Source organism: Hyperolius riggenbachi, chromosome 7 (assembly GCF_040937935.1).
Source record: "Hyperolius riggenbachi isolate aHypRig1 chromosome 7, aHypRig1.pri, whole genome shotgun sequence".
Taxonomy (NCBI): Eukaryota; Metazoa; Chordata; class Amphibia; order Anura; family Hyperoliidae; genus Hyperolius; species Hyperolius riggenbachi.
This window is the reverse complement of record NC_090652.1, coordinates 212571260-212589955: the sequence shown is the minus strand read 5'-3', so window position 1 is coordinate 212589955 and position 18696 is coordinate 212571260. Positions and strand designations below refer to the sequence as shown.

The window sequence follows — 18696 nt, the reverse complement described above, 5'->3', positions numbered from 1 at the left end:
TTTCAGCAGAAATCTATAGAGCATTGATCAAACCGCTAGCACTGTAAAGCCTGATGCAGTGCAACACTTTGTAGCCATCTAACTCCCATCGCTCCTGCCTCAGCTCCCGCACTAAAATTTAACACGCCCAATCAGACTGCCCAAATTCTTAAAAAAATAAATTGATCAAATATGTTGGGGGCAATAGATTACTGCAAGATTCACTCAAAATAATTAGAACTTTCGAAAATCGATCGGAAAAATGAATATGGGTATGGCCAGCATTAGGCTATGTTCACAGTGCTCAGTTGCATCATAACAGAGTTTTAACAACGGAGAAAATCGCACAGCAATGGAAAATAAATACAACGTTCCTAGTGCATGCAGCACGCTGTGCAGGGCACATCGCGCCACATGCACAGGACACGTCAAAATAACGCAGATCCTGTTCTGCATTTATGCAAATATATGCGTTGACTGGTTCAATGTTAGTCTATGGTAACACACACGTTTGAATTTTTGTGCTGTGTCACACTATGTTATAGCCATTGCACATGCACACATCTGTTTTTAAATAGGCGGGGCTTTATACTCTCAAATGTGCAACACAAATGGCGCACATCGATGATGCAATTTTGATTCTTATGCCTCAGTTACATCGCATGCCACTGCAACCACATTACTTGCTACTTTGCGTTGCATTTTATCTGCGCTGTGTAGCAACACAACGCGTATTTCTACTGTGAACCTAGCCTTAGGGTTGTGGCCCACTAAAACAATTACAGACGCAATTTGGAATGGCCAAAGATCGCTGGCAAGTCCAAAAATCACTATGCTAATGAAAGTGGATGGAAGTGAGCCCACTGGAGCAATTGAGATTTGACAAATCGCAATCGCTCAGCATGCAGCATTTTTGCAATTGCAATGCAATGTTAAAGTGAACCTCAAGTCATCTAAAAAAAAAAAATGAGTTGTACTCACCTGGGGCTTCCCTCAGCCCCCTGCAGCTGATCGGTGCCCTCGCCGTGTCCCTCCGATCCTCCTGTCCCCGCCGGCAGCTACTTCCGGTTTTGCCGTCACCGTCCGTCAGGCTGGGAACGCGAGTGATTCTTCGCTCTCCCACCAACAATATCGCTCCCTATACTGCTATTGCGGCAAGGAAGGCCGCAATAGCAGCATAGGGGGAGAAACCGGAAGTAGCCGCCGGCTGGGAAAGGAGGATCGGAGGGACATGGCGAGGGCACCGATCAATTGCAGGGGGCTGAGGGAAGCCCAAGGTGAGTAAAACTCATTTTTTTTAGATGCCTCTTTAACCTCCTTAGCGGTAACCCCGTGTGTGACACGGGGTAAGCCGCCGGAGGGTGCCGCTCAGGCCCTGCTGGGCCGATTTAAATAATTTTTTTTTTGCTGGACGCAGCTAGCACTTTGCTAGCTGCGCCAGCACCCCGATCGCCGCCGCCGCGCGCCCGATCGCCGCTATCCGGTGCGGCGCGCGCCCCCCCCCCCCCCCCCCAGACCCCTGCGCTGCCTGGCCAATCAGTGCCAGGCAGCGCCAAGGGGTGGATCGGGTCTCCCAATGACGTCCCGACACGTCATCCCGACTTTGAACGGGATTTCCTGATCGCCTATCGCCGGAGGCGATCGGCGGGGCTGGGGGGATGCCGCTGAGCAGCGGCTATCATGTAGCGAGCCCTGGGCTCGCTACATGATTTAAAAAAAATAAATAAAAAAAAAACCTGCTGCGCTGCCCCCTGGCGGTATTTTTCATACCGCCAAGGGGGTTAAGTATAGGATCCTTGCAGAATCATGTAATCATTGTACAAAAGCGATTTTGCAGCGATTATACTACCAGAAACACCACACACACAAAAAAATTGAAACTGCTAATCGCAATCGCTTTGGCAATCACTAGCACTAAAATGAAATAACTACAAAAACATTGTGAATTCCTGATGAAATTGCTTTATAAGACGCTAGCAAAAACACCGAGCGACTGTCGCAGTACTTTGTACAGGAGTCCCCTTAAACATATGATCTGCTGTGATGGTTGTTGTCGTTGCGCATCGCCAAATGTTGTCCGCATAATAGTGCGCCTGTACCCACATCGTGAGATCGTGGAAACGTTCTCTCACCGTTTAAAAAGAATTTCTGGTAATCGGAAAATCGTTGGAGTTGGAAAAATCGGGAAGTTAGTATGGGCCTTAAGACTTTACGCACTTCATTCTGCTTACCGCAGGCAGTTTAGTACTCCAAGAGTTAACTGAGGGCTCATTCACACTAAGAGCGTTTTTGCCCTTTTTTCCAGCGCAGGCAATTTTCAAAAATCGCACACAAAACGCTTGTGCAATGAATCTCTATGAGAAGGTTCATATCAGCACGTTGCCTCCGCTTTGCGGTGCCTGTACTATTTTTGGGGCGTTTTTGCTATAATGGAAGGTATAGGAAGAGCGCTAAACGCTCACAAAACCGCTTTATGTGGCGATTGCATTCACGTTTTTTTTTAAATAAATACGTTATATTTATTCTTTTCCGGGTCAAAGAGTTCACTTCCTGACTTGTGTCAGGGAGTGAATGACAAAACCACTCTGGAAAAGCGCTTAGAAAAGCACTTTTACCAAAAATGCAGCGCGCAGTGGAGCGCCGGGAGGGGGAAAAAACCGCTGCACAACGTCGCAAAACGCTTGCGTTTGCAATTTTAGATGTAAATGAGGCCTAAAGCATGAGATTACAGCCTGACTAACAAAACCCCTTCTATCACTCACTACGCCATCATAAAACAAGATACTGAGAGTTTATACATTTGAAGTAAAAAAAAAAAAAAAAAAAAAAAAAAAAAAGTCAAAATTAAACTGTTGCAGATAATGCCCATCCACACATTAGCAGAGCTTATGTAGATGCTTATCTGTGGTCACAACAAGCTTGAGGATAGTAAACAAATAAAAGCATCCTCCCCTGATTAATGTCAGGTACAGAGATCTGCAATAGAAGTAAGGCTAAGCTCACAGTGGAAGCTGCGTTGCGTTCCCTGTAAAATTAGGAAGCAACTGAAGGGAAGTTGCATACAGTGAAGCAAACGGTCAATGGAAAGTATGCTTCACTGTCACGCGCATCACACGGTAATACACTGCATGCACTGCTTGGCATACCGGAGTCGGTTGGACTGCATTGCAGTGAAAGCGATCTGAACGTCACACAGGCTTAGAATTGCAGTGCGATCTCTGCTGTATCGCACCACAATGCCCCACTATGAATTTGGCCTAAAAGCTCACTAATATGAGTAAATCCAAAGCATACAGAATGTAACTTAGTACTGTAGTTAGTAAACTTGCAAGGCTTTTCAAATCACTACCTGAAACATTATTCTTCATTTGATCATACTGAATATCTCAGATAAAAGTACAGGATAATTCTACCAGTCTAGAGATAAACCTCTCAATCCCATCATGCCTAGCTAGCCAATATATGTCACAGTGACAAGAGACAAGCTAAGTGCTAATTACAGAAACGTTCCAAGCTCCACGCCCATACCTTTTACTGTGTCATGTCTCAGACTTACCTTCAGTGTCTCGTGATATTCACCTGGCTGCTGTGTCTTCAAACTGTACAAAGTCCCATTAGATCTGCTCCCATCCCGCTTGCAGTTTCTAGAAACACTTTATTCTTTCCTTTGGGGTCAGAGTTGTGTTGGTAACATAGACAGTCTCGCTTCTGCCTGAGCTGGTCAGACTCCACACCTACAATGTTAATGTGAGATGTTTAGAGGCCACGCCCTTGTCATCACTGTGCACAGCCAGCACACCTTCAAGCTGGGCTGACATATCCCAGGGGCTGGGCTTGTATTCCTGACCTTGTCACCCAACCCACAAACCAGTTCTGTAAATAATAACACCACTTCATCTGTATGGGAATAATGTGGGATGCAGACCTGCACTAATGTGATGTAATGTGTTTCTCTTATTTAACTCTTTCATTATAATCTTGAGAAAGAATAAACAAATGAAATACATACAGGAAACAACTGCTTTTTTTTTTTTTTTTTTTTTTTTAATATAGTGCAATTTCCTAACTGAACCTGTGTTTACTTTCAGTAATTCCAGAATTAGGCTAAATGTAGCCTACTAGTCTTACAGAGAAACTCCGACCAAAAATTGAACTTTATCCCAATCAGTAGCTAATACCCCACTTTACATGAGAAATCTACTCCTTTTCACAAACAGACCATCAGGGGGCACTGTATGACTGATATTGTGGTGAAACCCCTCCCACAAGAAAAGTACGTACTTTTTTTGGCAGTTTCCTGTTTGTTGCATTGTGGAAAATAGCTGTTACAACTGTTTCCAACTGCCAAAAACCATGCAGCAGCTACATCACTTGCCAACAGTAAAATGTTCACTGGAGTTCCTCTTTAAATCAACGTCTTAAGGTGGCCACACATGATACAATTTTTTAAATATCTTTTCAATTCAAGAATAGCAATCAATTTTTCAGATTTTTTCATTTAAAAAATCTGAGCTCTGTACCACACATGTATGGTCAATTTTACTCAATTATGATAGAGATTGAAAACTCAGAAAAAAATTGCTTGGGTTTGTGCATCAACATGATTGACCACTACATCTACCACACACAATACAATTTTGATAAAAATTGATCAGAAAATCCAACACTCCCGATCTTTTTATCTAATAAAAGGGAAATTTGATCAGATCATAATTATCGAATTGGTGTAAAATTGGACCTTTTAATTGTATGGTCCGTGGCCACCTTTAAAGAGAGTCTGAAGCGAGAATAAATCTCGCTTCAGACCTCATAAATAGCAGGGGCACGTGTGCCCCTGCTAAAACGCCGCTATAGCGCGGCTTAACGGGGGTCCCTTCACCCCTAAATCCCCCTCGGTGCAGCGGGGGAGCGCTTCCTGGTTGGGGCAGGGCTAACCGCCGCAGCCCTGCCCCACGCGCGTCTGTCAGCGCGTATCTCCGCCTCTCCCCCGCCCCTCTCAGTCTTCCTTCACTGAGAGGGGCGGGGGAGAGGCGGCGATGCGCCGCTGACAGACGCGACTGGAGGCAGGGCTGCAGCCGTTAGCCCTGCCTCCAGGAAGCAATAAATCTGCGACCTTTCTACGACACTCTTTTGCGGGGGGTGGGTTGGGGGTGAAGGGACCCCCGTTTAGCCGCGGGATAGCGGCGTTTTAGCAGGGGCACACGTGCCCCTGCTATTTATGAGCTCTGAAGCGAGATTTATTCTCGCTTCAGAGTCTCTTTAAGGCCCTGTTCACACAGGTAATTTAGTGGCAAACCGATCCATGAAAACGGATCTGATTACCGGTTGATCGGATCCATTTTCACTCCATTGCCACTCAGCTGCTTCCATTCCATTTCCACACCCCCCCCCCCCCCCCTTCCCAGACCCCCATCCCCAAAGTGGATTTCTCTCCTTAGAACAGTCTGTTTCTTTGCTAGTGTGAAAGAAACGTTCCGTTTTCTCATTGCCCCAATGCACTGCTTCAGGATCCGTTTCTCTTCCACTGGGCTCAGCAGTCCGAAAAAATGGCTGTAGGAGGAAACTTGTGGTCCGGTCGGTGGATTGTGCGGAACGGATCTGTTCAAAAGGACGAATGTGACCAGATCCATAGGTTAACATTGGATCCATGTTCATCCGTCCGATACGTTCTCCCTCTCTGCCAGGGCTGGTTCTCTCATGAAGCACGGTGAAACATTTGCATTAGGCACAGAGATTTCAGGGGCAGCATTGTTGTACTGTGTATACCGTCCTGAGGAGGAATGGAGTGGCTGAGGGTGAGCAGTTTGTTTGTCACAGACTCACAGCCAGCCTGTGTGATTGTGTTGAGCTGCAGCATGTCATGTGAGAACATTTCAATGAGGCAGAGTAAATTGTCGGGTGCTGTGCGATCATTCCAAATCGGGGGATGGGGGAACATCCTCACAAGTTTGCCTCAGGCAGCAAAAAGTCTAGAACCGGCCCTGATCTCTGCTTACACACTCAAACGTATGTGGTTTTAAAGGGAACCTGAGGTGAGAGGAAAACGGAGGTTGCCATATTTATTTTCTTTTAAACAATACCAGTTGTCTGGCAGTCCACATGATACTGTGTCTCTAAGGCCTCAACATACACAAGAAAAAAGCAAAAGTGTGCACCTTCCGTCATTCAAATGTTTACTGGCAAAGTGTCACAGTCCATATACATCCAATCTCTTAGGATACATCAAGTGTCAAGCCCATGTACTATTGCTGTGAAGCCAGGCATAACTTACGTGTCCCGGATTGTGCAGGATGAGCGGTGTAGGAGATGGGTGGAGGCTCAAAGCAGTGGAGCGACGGCCGTTTCGCATCTAGACTGACGCTTGGTCACGCGTACCATTGGGCTTGACACTTGTACATGGGCTTGACAATGATGTATCCTAAGAGATTGGATGTATATGGACTGTGACACTTTGCCAGTAAACATTTGAATGACGGAAGGTGCACACTTTTGCTTTTTTCTTGTGTATGTTGAGTCTTGAAGTACTTTCTACTGTTTCAGAGAAGCACAAGTCAGTAAACAGGCTGCAGTCCATTTGCTGGTCTAGTGTATGCAGTACAGCGGAAGAGACAGTTTGCCATAGTGGACCTATATGTCACCCTCTTCATAAGGGCCCTTTTCCACTAGCAATCGCAATCACAAATCACAAATGCCAGTGATTGCGATTGCGATTTTTCATTAATTCTGTTATGCGATTGCGATTTGCGATTTTCAATGCATTGCATTATCATTGTAAAAATCGCTCCAGCAAGCGATTGCGATTTGCGATTAGCGATTTCCAAATCGAATCACTGTAGTGGAAAATACTATGATTTCTATGATAAAGTAACAACCCTAGCGATTTAAAAATCACTAGCGATTTGCGATTTTGCGATTCAGCAATCACAATCGCTCTAGTGGAAAAGGGCCCTCAGTGTTTTGTATACAGGGATGTGCCACACTGCCCACTCTACTTTCTACTGAATTTTGCAGTCTCTAAGGCCTCCTTTCCACGGACTGTTGAGCTGTGTGCTCAGCAAGCAGTTACCAGGCAGCAGGGATAAGTTACCAGGCAGCAGTGATAAGTTACCAGGCAGCAGTGAGCAGTTATCAGGCAGCAGCGAGCAGTTGTGAGAGTTTGAGAGGCATTTTACTGCCTATCAACAGTTCGTGGAATAGAGGCCTAATACTTTTAGCCATAGACCCTGAACAAGCATGCAGCAGATCAGGTGCTTTGACTCAGCTGACTCAGGTTTTACTGGATTAGCTACAGTGGTTTGCAAAAGTATTCGGCCCCCTTGACGTTTTCCACATTTTGGGCTTGATTCATAATAGACTGTTAGCATGGCAGTTTTCATGCAAATTTTTATGTCTTTGCGCGATCGCGAATTTTCGCGCAAAATTAAACAGTTTCGCACGCAAATGCGAATTTTCGCGTGAAATGGTTATCGTTTTCGCGCGCATACTCGAATTTCCGTGTGAAAACTAACAATTTCAGGCGAAAATTCGCATTTACATGCGAAATTGTTTAATTGCGCACGAAAATTCGCAATCGCGCAAAAGCCCGAACATTCGCGCAAAAACGGCCGTGCTAACAGTTAGCACTCTTTTGTGAATCAAGCCCCTTGTCACATTACTGCCACAAACATGAAACAATTTTTTGGAATTCCATGTGAAAGACCAATACAAAGTGGTGTACACATGAGAAGTGGAACGAAAATCATACATGATTCCAAACATTTTTTTTACAAATAAATAACTGCAAAGTGGGGTGTGCGTAATTATTCAGCTCCCTTTGGTCTGAGTGCAGTCAGTTGCCCATAAACATTGCCTGATGAGTGCTAATGACTAAATAGAGTGCACCTGTGTGTAATCTAATGTCAGTACAAATTCAGCTGCTCTGTGACGGCCTCAGAGGTTGTCTAAGGCCTGGTGCACACCAAAAACCGCTAGCAGATCCGCAAAATGCTAGCAGATTTTGAAACGCTTTTTCTTCTTTTTCTGTAGCGTTTCAGCTAGCATTTTGCGGTTTTGTGAAGCGTTTTTGGTGTAGTAGATTTAATGTATTGTTACAGTAAAGCTGTTACTGAACAGCTACTGTAACAAAAAATGCCTGTGAAACCGCTCTGAAGTGCCGTTTTTCAGAGCGGTTTGCGTTATTCCTATACTTACCATTGAGGAAGAAACGCCTCCGCAATCCAAAATCTGCAGCAGCCCGGGAGTATGCATTTCTGCAAAACGCCTCCCGCTCTGGTGTGCACCAGCCCATTGAAATACATTACCCAAGCGGATCCGCACCCGCAAGCGGATCGCAAACCGCAGCGGAACCGCTCTGGTGTGCACTAAGCCTTTGAGAATATTTGGAGCAACAACACCATGAAGTCCAATGAACACACCAGACAGGTCAGGGATAAAGTTATTGAGAAATTTAAAGCAGGCTTGGGCTACAAAAAGATTTCCAAAGCCTTGAACATCCCACGGAGCAGGGGCGTTTCTACGGTCCTTGGAGATCCGGGGCACCTGGGGGCACCAGGCGGGGAGGTAGGCAAACAATGGGCGTGGCCATGATGTGAGTGGGCGTGGCCATGGGTGGGGCCACATGTACATGAACTAAGCAGCGGTGTAAGCTACAGATAACGGGCCTGCCCATCTAAATATTGGATGGAGCCCCATGTCCTTTATTTAGATAATTTACAATCAGTATAGGCATAGATCAAAGATGTATACGCACATACAATTTTGATTGGTCAATCACTGACCACCAATTTTACCACCCCCTTTGCAGTAACTGGGCCAACAGACAATGAATTTTATGAACAGAGCTAAAATTGGCTAATCAAAATTGTATGTGTGTACCAGGCTTTACAGCTAATACTGTACATACTGAAAGTAGCAGGGATCAGCATACAATACAGCTGGTTTACAATCAGTAAAGGCACAGAGTAACACCTTACACTGTACACACTGGAGTTAGATCAGCATACAGTGCAGGCACTAGAGAACAGCGTATACTGTACATACTGTAGGCAGCAGAATTCAGCACACTGCAGCTAGCGTGCCAAAAATATGGGGATCATGTTGTGCGGCGCGCTTATCGCGCCGCACCGAAAAATGGGTGGGCCATGGACCAGAATGTAGGTGTGGTAACGGGGGGAGACAAATTTACATGAACCTAGCAATGGTGGGACATTAGATTAGGACAGTGGTGGCAAACCTTTTGGAGGCCGAGTGCCCAAACTGCAACCCAAAAGTCACTTATTGCAAAGTAGCAACAGCAATTTAAACTAAATACTGTACAAACGTTTTAACTCATACATGAACATTATGGAAAATCCAAGTTGAAAATAAACTGTGAAGATAAACAATTTCATCCATCCTACTCCTGAAAAATGTATTACATTTTTTAGAACCTCTAAGTTTTATTTTCTGTTTTAAAAAGCTAAAAAAGTAGGTTTAACCACTTGAGGACCACAGTCTTTTCGCCCCTTAAGGACCAGAGCCTTTTTCTCCATTCAGACCACTGCAGCTTCCACGGTTTATTGCTCGCTCATACAACCTACCACCTAAATGAATTTTGGCTCCTTTTCTTGTCACTAATAAAGCTTTCTTTTGGTGCTATTTGATTGCTCCTGCGATTTTTACTTTTTATTATATTCAGCAAAAAAGACATGAATTTTGGCAAAAAAATGATTTTTTTTTAACTTTCTGTGCTGACATTTTTCAAATAAAGTAAAATTTCCTATACATTTGAGCGCGAAAGTTATTCTGCTACATGTCTTTGATAAAAAAAAAACCATTCAGTGTATATTTATTGGATTGGGTAAAAGTTATAGCGTTTACAAACTATGGTGCCAAAAGTGAATTTTCCCATTTTCAAGCATCTCTGACTTTTCTGCGCACCTGTCAGGTTTCATGAGGGGCTAAAATTCCAGGATAGTACAAATACCCCCCAAATGACCCCATTTTGGAAAGAAGACATCCCAAAGTATTCAGTGAGAGGCATGGTGTGTTCATAGAAGATTTTATTTTTTGTCACAAGTTAGCGGAAAATGACACTTTCTGACAAATAAGAAAAGAAAAAAAGTTTCCATTTCTTCTAACTTGCGACAAAAAAAAATGAAATCTGCCACGGACTCACTATGCTCCTCTCTGAATACCTTGAAGTGTCTACTTTCCAAAATGGGGTCATTTGTGGGGTGTGTTCACTGTCCTGGCATTTTGGGGGGTGCCTAATTGTAAGCACCCCTGTAAAGCCTAAAGATGCTCATTGGACTTTGGGCCCCTTAGCGCAGTTAGGCTTCAAAAAAGTGCCACACATGTGGTATTGCCGTACTCAGGAGAAGTAGTATAATGTGTTTTGGGGTGTATTTTTACACATACCCATGCTGGGTGGGAGAAATATCTCCGTAAATGACAATTTTTTATTTGTTTTTACACACAATTGTCTATTTATAGAGATATTTCTCCCACTCAGCATGGGTATGTGGAAAAATACACCCCAAAACACATTATACTACTTCTCCTGAGTACGGCGATACCACATGTGTGGCACTTTTTTGCACCCTAACTGCGCTAAGGGGCCCAAAGTCCAATGAGTACCTTTAGGATTTCACAGGTCATTTTGAGAAATTTGGTTTCAAGACTACTCCTCACGGTTTAGGGCCCCTAAAATGCCAGGACAGTATAGGAACCCCACAAATTACCCCATTTTAGAAAGAAGACACCCCAAGGTATTCCGTTAGGAGTATGATGAGTTCATAGAAGATTTTTTTTTTTTTGTCACAAGTTAGCAGAAATTGATTTTAATTTTTTTTTTTCACAAAGTGTCATTTTCCGCTAACTTGTGACAAAAAATAAAATCTTCTATGAACTCACTGTACTCCTAACGGAATACCTTGGGGTGTCTTCTTTCTAAAATGGGGTCATTTGTGGGATTCCTATACTGCCCTGGCATTTTAGGGGCCCTAAACCGTGAGGAGTAGTCTTGAAACCAAATGTCGCAAAATGACCTGTGAAATCCTAAAGGTACTCATTGGACTTTGGGCCCCTTAGCGCAGTTAGGGTGCAAAAAAGTGCCACACATGTGGTATCGCCGTACTCGGGAGAAGTATTATAATGTGTTTTGGGGTGTATTTTTACACATACCCATGCTGGGTGGGAGAAATACCTCTGTAAATGACAATTATTTGATTTTTTTTACACACAATTGTCCATTTACAGAGAGATTTCTCCCACCCAGCATGGGTATGTATAAAAATACACCCCGAAACACATTATACTACTTCTTCTGAGTACGGCGATACCACATGTGTGACACTTTTTTGCAGCCTAGGTGCGCTAAGGGGCCCAACGTCCTATTCACAGGTCATTTTGAGGCATTTGTTTTCTAGACTACTCCTCACGGTTTAGGGCCCCTAAAATGCCAGGGCAGTATAGGAACCCCACAAGTGACCCCATTTTAGAAAGAAGACACCCCAAGGTATTCTGTTAGGAGTATGGTGAGTTCATAGAAGATTTTTTTTTTGTCACAAGTTGGCGGAAAATGACACTTTGTGAAAAAAAAACAATACATATCAATTTCCGCTAACTTGTGACAAAAAATAAAATCTTCTATGAACTCACCGTACTTCTAACGGAATACCTTGGGGTGTAGTCTTTCCAAAATGGGGTCACTTGTGGGGTTCCTATACTGCCCTGGCATTTTAGGGGCCCTAAACCGTGAGGAGTAGTCTTGAAACCAAATGTCTCAAAATGACCTGTGAAATCCTAAAGGTACTCATTGGACTTTGGGCCCCTTAGCACAGTTAGGCTGCAAAAAAGTGTCACACATGTGGTATCGCCGTACTCAGAAGAAGTAGTATAATGTGTTTTGTGGTGTATTTTTACATATAACCATGCTGGGTGGGAGAAATATCTCTGTAAATGACACATTTTTGATTTTTTTTTTACATACAATTGTCCATTTACAGAGAGATTTCTCACACCCAGCATGGGTATGTGTAAAATTACACCACAAAACACATTATACTACTTCTCCTGAGTATGGCGATACCACATGTGTGACACTTTTTTGCAGCCTAGGTGCGCTAAGGGGCCCAACGTCCTATTCACAGGTCATTTTGACAAAATTTGCCCCCTCATAGACCACCTGTCATCAAAATTTGCAGATGCTTATACCCCTGAACAGTCATTTTGAGGCATTTGTTTTCTAGACTACTTCTCACGGTTTAGGGCCCCTAAAATGCCAGGGCAGTATAGGAACCCCACAAGTGACCCCATTTTAGAAAGAAGACACCCCAAGGTATTCCGTTAGGGGTATGGTGAGTTCGTAGAAGATTTTATTTTTTGTCACAAGTTAGTGAAAAATGACACTTTGTGAAAAAAACAATAAAAATCCAATTTCCGCTAACTTTTGACAAAAAATAAAATCTTCTATGAACTCATCATACACCTAACAGAATACCTTGGGGTGTCTTCTTTCTAAAATGGGGTCACTTGTGGGGTTCCTATACTGCCCTGGCATTTTAGGGGCCCTAAACCGCGAGTAGTAGTCTAGAAAACAAATGCCTCAAAATGACTGTTCAGGGGTATAAGCATCTGCAAATTTTGATGACAGGTGGTCTATGAGGGGGCAAATTTTGTGGAACCGGTCATAAGCAGGGTGGCCTCTTAGATGACAGGATGTATTGGGCCTGTTCTGATGGATAGGAGTGCTAGGGGGGTGACAGGAGGTGATTGATGGGTGTCTCAGGGGGCGGTTAGAGGGGAAATAGATGCAATCAATGCACTGGGGAGGTGATCGGAATGGGGTCTGAGGGGGATCTGAGGGTTTGGCCGAGTGATCAGGAGCCCACACGGGGCAAATTAGGGCCTGATCTGATGGGTAGGTGTGCTAGGGGGTGACAGGAGGTGATTGATGAGTGTCTCAAGGTGTGATTAGAGGGGGGAAATAGATGCAAGCAATGCACTGGCGAGGTGATCAGGGCTGAGGTCTGAGGGCGTTCTGAGGTGTGGGCGGGTGATTGGGTGCCCTAGGGGCAGATTAGGGTCTAATCTGATGGGTAACAGTGACAGGTGGTGATAGGGGGTGATTGATGGGTGATTAGTGGGTGTTTAGAGGAGAGAAGAGATGTAAACACTGCACTTGGGAGGTGTGATGTCGGACCTGCGGGCGATCTATTGGTGTGGGTGGGTGATCAGATTGCCCGCAAGGGGCAGGTTAGGGGCTGATTGATGGGTGGCAGTGCCAGGGGGTGATTGATGGGTGGCAGTGACAGGGGGTGATTGATGGGTGATTGACAGGTGATCAGTGGGTATTACAAGGAATAACAGATGTAAATATTGCACTGGCGAATTGATAAGGGGGGGTCTGAGGGCAATCTGAGCGTGTGGGCGGGTGATTGGGTGCCCGCAAGGGGCAGATTAGGGTCTAATCTGATGGGTAACAGTGACAGGTGGTGATAGGGGGTGATTGATGGGTGATTGATGGGTAATTAGTGGGTGTTTAGAGGAGAGAATAGATGTAAACACTGCGCTTGGGTGGTTATCTGATGTCGGACCTGCGGGCGATCTATTGGTGTGGGTGGGTGATCAGATTGCCCGCAAGGGGCAGGTTAGGGGCTAATTGATGGGTGGCAGTGCCAGGGGGTGATTGATGGGTGGCAGTGACAGGGGGTGATTGATGGGTGATTGACAGGTGATCAGTGGGTTATTACAGGGAATAACAGATGTAAATAGATTGTGAGTGGCAGGGACCCCAGTTAGTGAGTGACAGGGACCCCCGATAGTGAGTGACAGGGACACCCGTTAGCTAGTGAGTGACAGGGACCCCTGATAGTGAGTGACAGGGACCCCCAGGTTAGATTGTGAGTGACAGGGACCCCAGTTAGTGAGTGATAGGGACCCCTGATAGTGAGTGACAGGGACCCCCGTTAGCTCCTGATTACGGTCATTTTCATTCATATACAGGCACTTTGATTGGCTCAGGGAACACATGTTCCTGCTAACCAATCACCCACATGTAAGCCCCGCCGTGAATGAGTTGTGCGTGCACCCGACGCTGATTGATAGGATGTACTGGTACATCCTGATTAAGTTACTGCAGCTGCAGCTCAAACTGGTAGTGCATGTATGTCCAGCTTCAGTTAAGTGATTTAACCAAGCTCTATATATACCTGAACTGAAAATAAATTTATGAGATCATTCATTGTTTGTGTAGATAAAGGTAGATAATTATATTAGTAACATAGAACAGAGTCTCATATTTTTATTTTCAGTTTAAAGCAAACCTGAACTGAAAAATAAAAGTCAAAATAAACATACACACATCATACTTACCTCCTGTGCAATCTACTCATCACTCTCTTTCTCCTATCATGCGTCCTGTTTGTCCACTGTGATCGATGGAATTCTTCATCCTCCATTTTAAAAATGGTGGTAACCCCATAACAGCTTCTTGGTCAGCAGTCTGTTAACCAGGACTCATTGCTTGAGCTAATGAAACATGGACATTACCTTGCACATCAGTTGTCCATTCATATATAAGTGACAGCAAATTATATAGTGAAAAGGGTCCTAAGGCTTTCAGCTTCCTGAGAGACAAGTCTGACAAGATCTTCTCAGAACTGGAAGGAATCATTGCTAGAAGAAAATGGTGAGCTTCTGAGAGGAACTGATGGCGAGGTAAGTATGTAATATTTATTTGCAGGTACATCATGTGTTTATTTTATATAATTTTACTCGGTTCAGGTGCATTGTTAGGAAGCAATATCTGCTTCATTCAGCTGCAAAATAAATAAAGGTAATGACTCTTTAATAAATGTGTTTTGCCTGCTATTTCCTCTTCAGGACTGCTGGATGACTGGCTTGTTTACATAGATAACAGCTTTAGTATTTTAACACTTGCAATGTTGGAAAATAGAAAAGGACTTCAGACAATGGCCTCAATTCCCCAGAGAAAAGTTAGTAAGAGATAAAAGGTCGGTATTTTATCTCATGCGTTATTTTAACACTTTGTTTGCAATTCACCACTGTGAGAGGATAGAGAGAGGAGTGTTCAGTAGCAGGCAATAATGATGCGATAATGGAGTGATATGGATGCGAAAACCGTGCGATAAACGGTCGATAGTTATGCGGTGTTAGTGATTTGCATGTGATACTTTGCCTCTCTGGATGCTGGAAGTAAAGGGTTGTGGGTGGGTAGGAGGAGGTTATTACCAGCATGTGACTGCAGAGGGTTTCCCTCCCTGTTTTTGACCCTCTCCTTCCATTACAAATCCCTCCCTTCGTTCTGCATATTAAGTATATTAAGCAATATTAAGCATTTATAATATTAAGTGGATGGGTGAAACGGAGGAGGTATTTGGATACATTTTCACACTCACTCCCGATGAAAAATGTATCCAGATTCCTTCTTCCTTTCGCCCATCCACTTAATATTGTAAATACTTAATATTGCTTAATATGCTTAATATTGTAAATAGGCTGCTCTCTTGTGCCTGAAATATGTGCAGTATAAGCTGTTAGTGTGTGCTGCTAGTAAACTAGCTGCAGAGTGAGCTGCAGCAGCTGTGAGAAAAACCACATATCTCCAGGTACATTCAGGGGATAAATAGATGAAAAAATAACGAACGGCCACACCCCCTTTTTTCCCTGGTGAATTGTGATTTTGAGAAAAAATAACGACTAACTATCGCCTATTTATCGCACATTTATCACACATTTATCGCATGGATTTCTCTCTGCCGATATTTCACCCTATACTTCTGGAGAATTGCTATTTGGAGATATCATAGGAGGTAAATTACCTCCCATGAGATAAATAGGTCAGTAGCCACTGGTGAATTGAGGCCATTGTCTTATGCTGGGCATACACTGAGCGTTTGTCCCTTATCAATTAAGCCGCTGAGGGCTCGATTGATAATATCAGACAGGTCCGATTGTCTGGAATATAGCAGCTAGTTATGATGCTGATAATGTTAAGGATAATACAGGAACATATTTCTTTCATTTTTCTGACTGTGATGTCGACTACAGCCATTCTGGCTTTGGGGAAAACTGTGTTTGCTGTATGACAATGAAGGTCTTTGAGCTTTTGTAGTCAATTCCTCTGGAAGTTGGATGCTGCTAATTGAATCTCCTGGAGTACATTTGCATTTGAGGGCAGACAATCTCGGATGTGATTGTCTGTGTCTGTTTACAGGAAATTACAGGCAAACTGCTACCTGTAACCAAAATGCAATCTTTTGATGTATGGACTAGACATGTCGAACTGTAGATGTCTGCCTGTGGGAATTGGATTTTGAAGGAACACAGGTTTGCTTTGAAGTCTGCGAGGTGTGACAGGAAAAGCCTTGAAATTCGCATGTGACAGGTGGCTCGGCAGACCATGATGCCACAAACGGGGAAATTGCGTTAGTTTTGGGGAGGGAACATTCAATGCCCCAGGCCCCAAATGGGCCTATAAGAACCTGCACAGGTCCTTCACGGTAGTTCCAGGAGATAGCAACAACGCTAGAACTTCTCCGGCTACTGGCCGGAACCGCGTTCTCCCGCAAACAACGTTTAGACCTTCAAGTTGGTAACGTTTTGATCCCCATTTTATTTTTATGCAAATATCCTTGTGTGTAACTTTGTAACTTGTATCGTTTTAACTTTTACTTTTTTACTGTTTTTGTAAATCTTTTGTATATATTATTTTCTGCATTGTTTCACTTTTTTCCTGGAATATTAAATCGTTATTTAATAAGTTTGACTTCTGCTGTACTAAACTAACACTCATAGCCTTGAAGAGACTGAAGTGTAACTGTGTATAAGTCCATGCCTGATTTTACGTTTCAGCAACCCTACCGTATGAGATTGTAATTGCATTGTGTGTGGGGCGTTTGTCATACGTTGGCCTAAAGCGGACCCAACGTACAAAACCGCCAGTGCGAGTAGCTCGACAGCTGAGTGGCTAACAGTATCGTTCAGAACAACTGTTAGTGGTTTTGCTTTCACTACAGTGTAAGATTGCAATTACGTGTGCATGGCGTTCCCGTATTCGGCCTAAAGCGCAACGCTGACCCGAATATGAAAACGCGGATTGCGCGCTGAGCACTCGACATCAGAGTGGAAGTGTCTAGCAACAGCTAGTGGTGGCAGTGAGAAGTGTTCTGAGGGGTCACAGCCTTGCTTTAGCTTGACTAAAGCTGCTTCCCCTCTCGATCTGGTCAAACCCGCAGTCGGGAACCATATACGCAGGCGTGCCGCACGCCGGTTCTTGACACCGATGACCCGCCAGATAGATTCCCCGCTCAATCCCCGCGGGCGGACAATAGCGGGGAATCGAGCGGAAGATAAGGAGTGCCCGCGGGGACGAGCGGGAATCGATCTGGATGGCGGCGGCGGGGACGCGCTGGGACGCGGCGGGAGTCGTTCCGGCGGCTAATCGAGCCGCCGGATTGGACCGTGTATGCCCAGCATTAGTAGTATTGTTTGTGTTCCATTGTTTGTCATCATGTCACAATCAGGTACGCTTTAAGTTAAAGAGGCACAACAACAACAACATATAGTAGAATGTAATGCATAATTCAGGATGCTAACATTTACGTTAATTATACTACTTTCATATATGTATATATTACTGTATTTGTATGTAACCTCACACTCCCCACGATGTTTCTGCTCACTTCGGAAAACCCAACAAACAAACATCCTGCAGTGATGCACCTGCCAGCAGTAGAGATGTCACCACCTGTGACAATTTTAGGAAAGTACTGTATATTTAATTATATCTTTTCAAGGGACAACAATGAAGATATGACGCTTTGATACAATGTAAAGTAATCAGCATACAGCTTGAATAGCTTGCATGTAAATACGCTGCCCTATCAAAATAACTCAACACACAGCCTTTAATGTCAGTTGATGGAGATTTGTGGGATACACATCCAGGGCACGAAGCTCCTACAAAGTGGTGATAACTCAGTTATCACGCCTAAAAGACTTTAGGCGTGATAACCTTTGCACCGCTGAGTTAGTACCGCTGTGTGCTCTTTATCGCACGCAAAGTCCCGCGCGCAAAGTTTTGCACGCGCAATCACGCAATTCCGTGCGCAGCGCCCATAGGGTATAATGATAATAATGAGACTAAAATACCACTTCCTGGCTGATTCTCCAGAGATTACAGCTGATTCAGTGTATTTAAAAATGCTTCTCTACAGGTGAGTCAAAGTGAGCATCATTATCTTGTTTAAGGGAAATCTCAGACCATGGCCCTTTTTTAGCAAATAGCTCAACATCAGCAACAACACCAAGCCCTCAACATAGTCTCTCCTCTGTTTAAAGCACTTGCAGAACTTTATAATGACTCAGGCAAAGCCACCTTAGCGCATTCTCTGCTAACTCTACCAGGGCACCTACTAATATCTCAGAGCCCATACAACTGTGCCTAGTCTGAACATCCTTATACCCAGAAAAACACTGGCAATCATCCATCGGAGTGCCTCTGAACAGTCCTTACACGCCTGTCTCAAGAGACCAATAGGTACATCTGAACCCGTTTCCACCTCTGACCCTCTCTCCTCACTGCCTTTTCCTAGTCAAATTCCTTTATAATGGTAGTTTCTTGGGCAACTAAACATTAGATCTTTTTTAGACTCTGATATCCACCTGACCTAATACCTTGAGCTTGACCCTTCTACTGCTTCTACTAGCCCA

At 44.1% G+C, this 18696-nt stretch overlaps 1 protein-coding gene across 2 annotated transcripts in view; it reads right to left on the bottom strand.

The window, feature by feature from the left end:
- LOC137525754 (aldehyde oxidase-like) overlaps positions 1–4277 on the bottom strand; it is a 198810-nt gene extending 194533 nt beyond the window's left edge. The window contains exons 1-2 of one of the 2 annotated variants that reach the window (XM_068246947.1): positions 4261–4277; positions 3536–3713 (exon numbers count right to left, since the gene is read on the bottom strand). The gene's annotated coding sequence lies outside the window, so the exon portion shown is untranslated. The remainder of the gene's footprint in view (positions 1–3535; positions 3714–4260) is intronic. The other variant, XM_068246948.1, reaches the window with a different exon arrangement.
- Positions 4278–18696: the final 14419 nt, after the last annotated feature.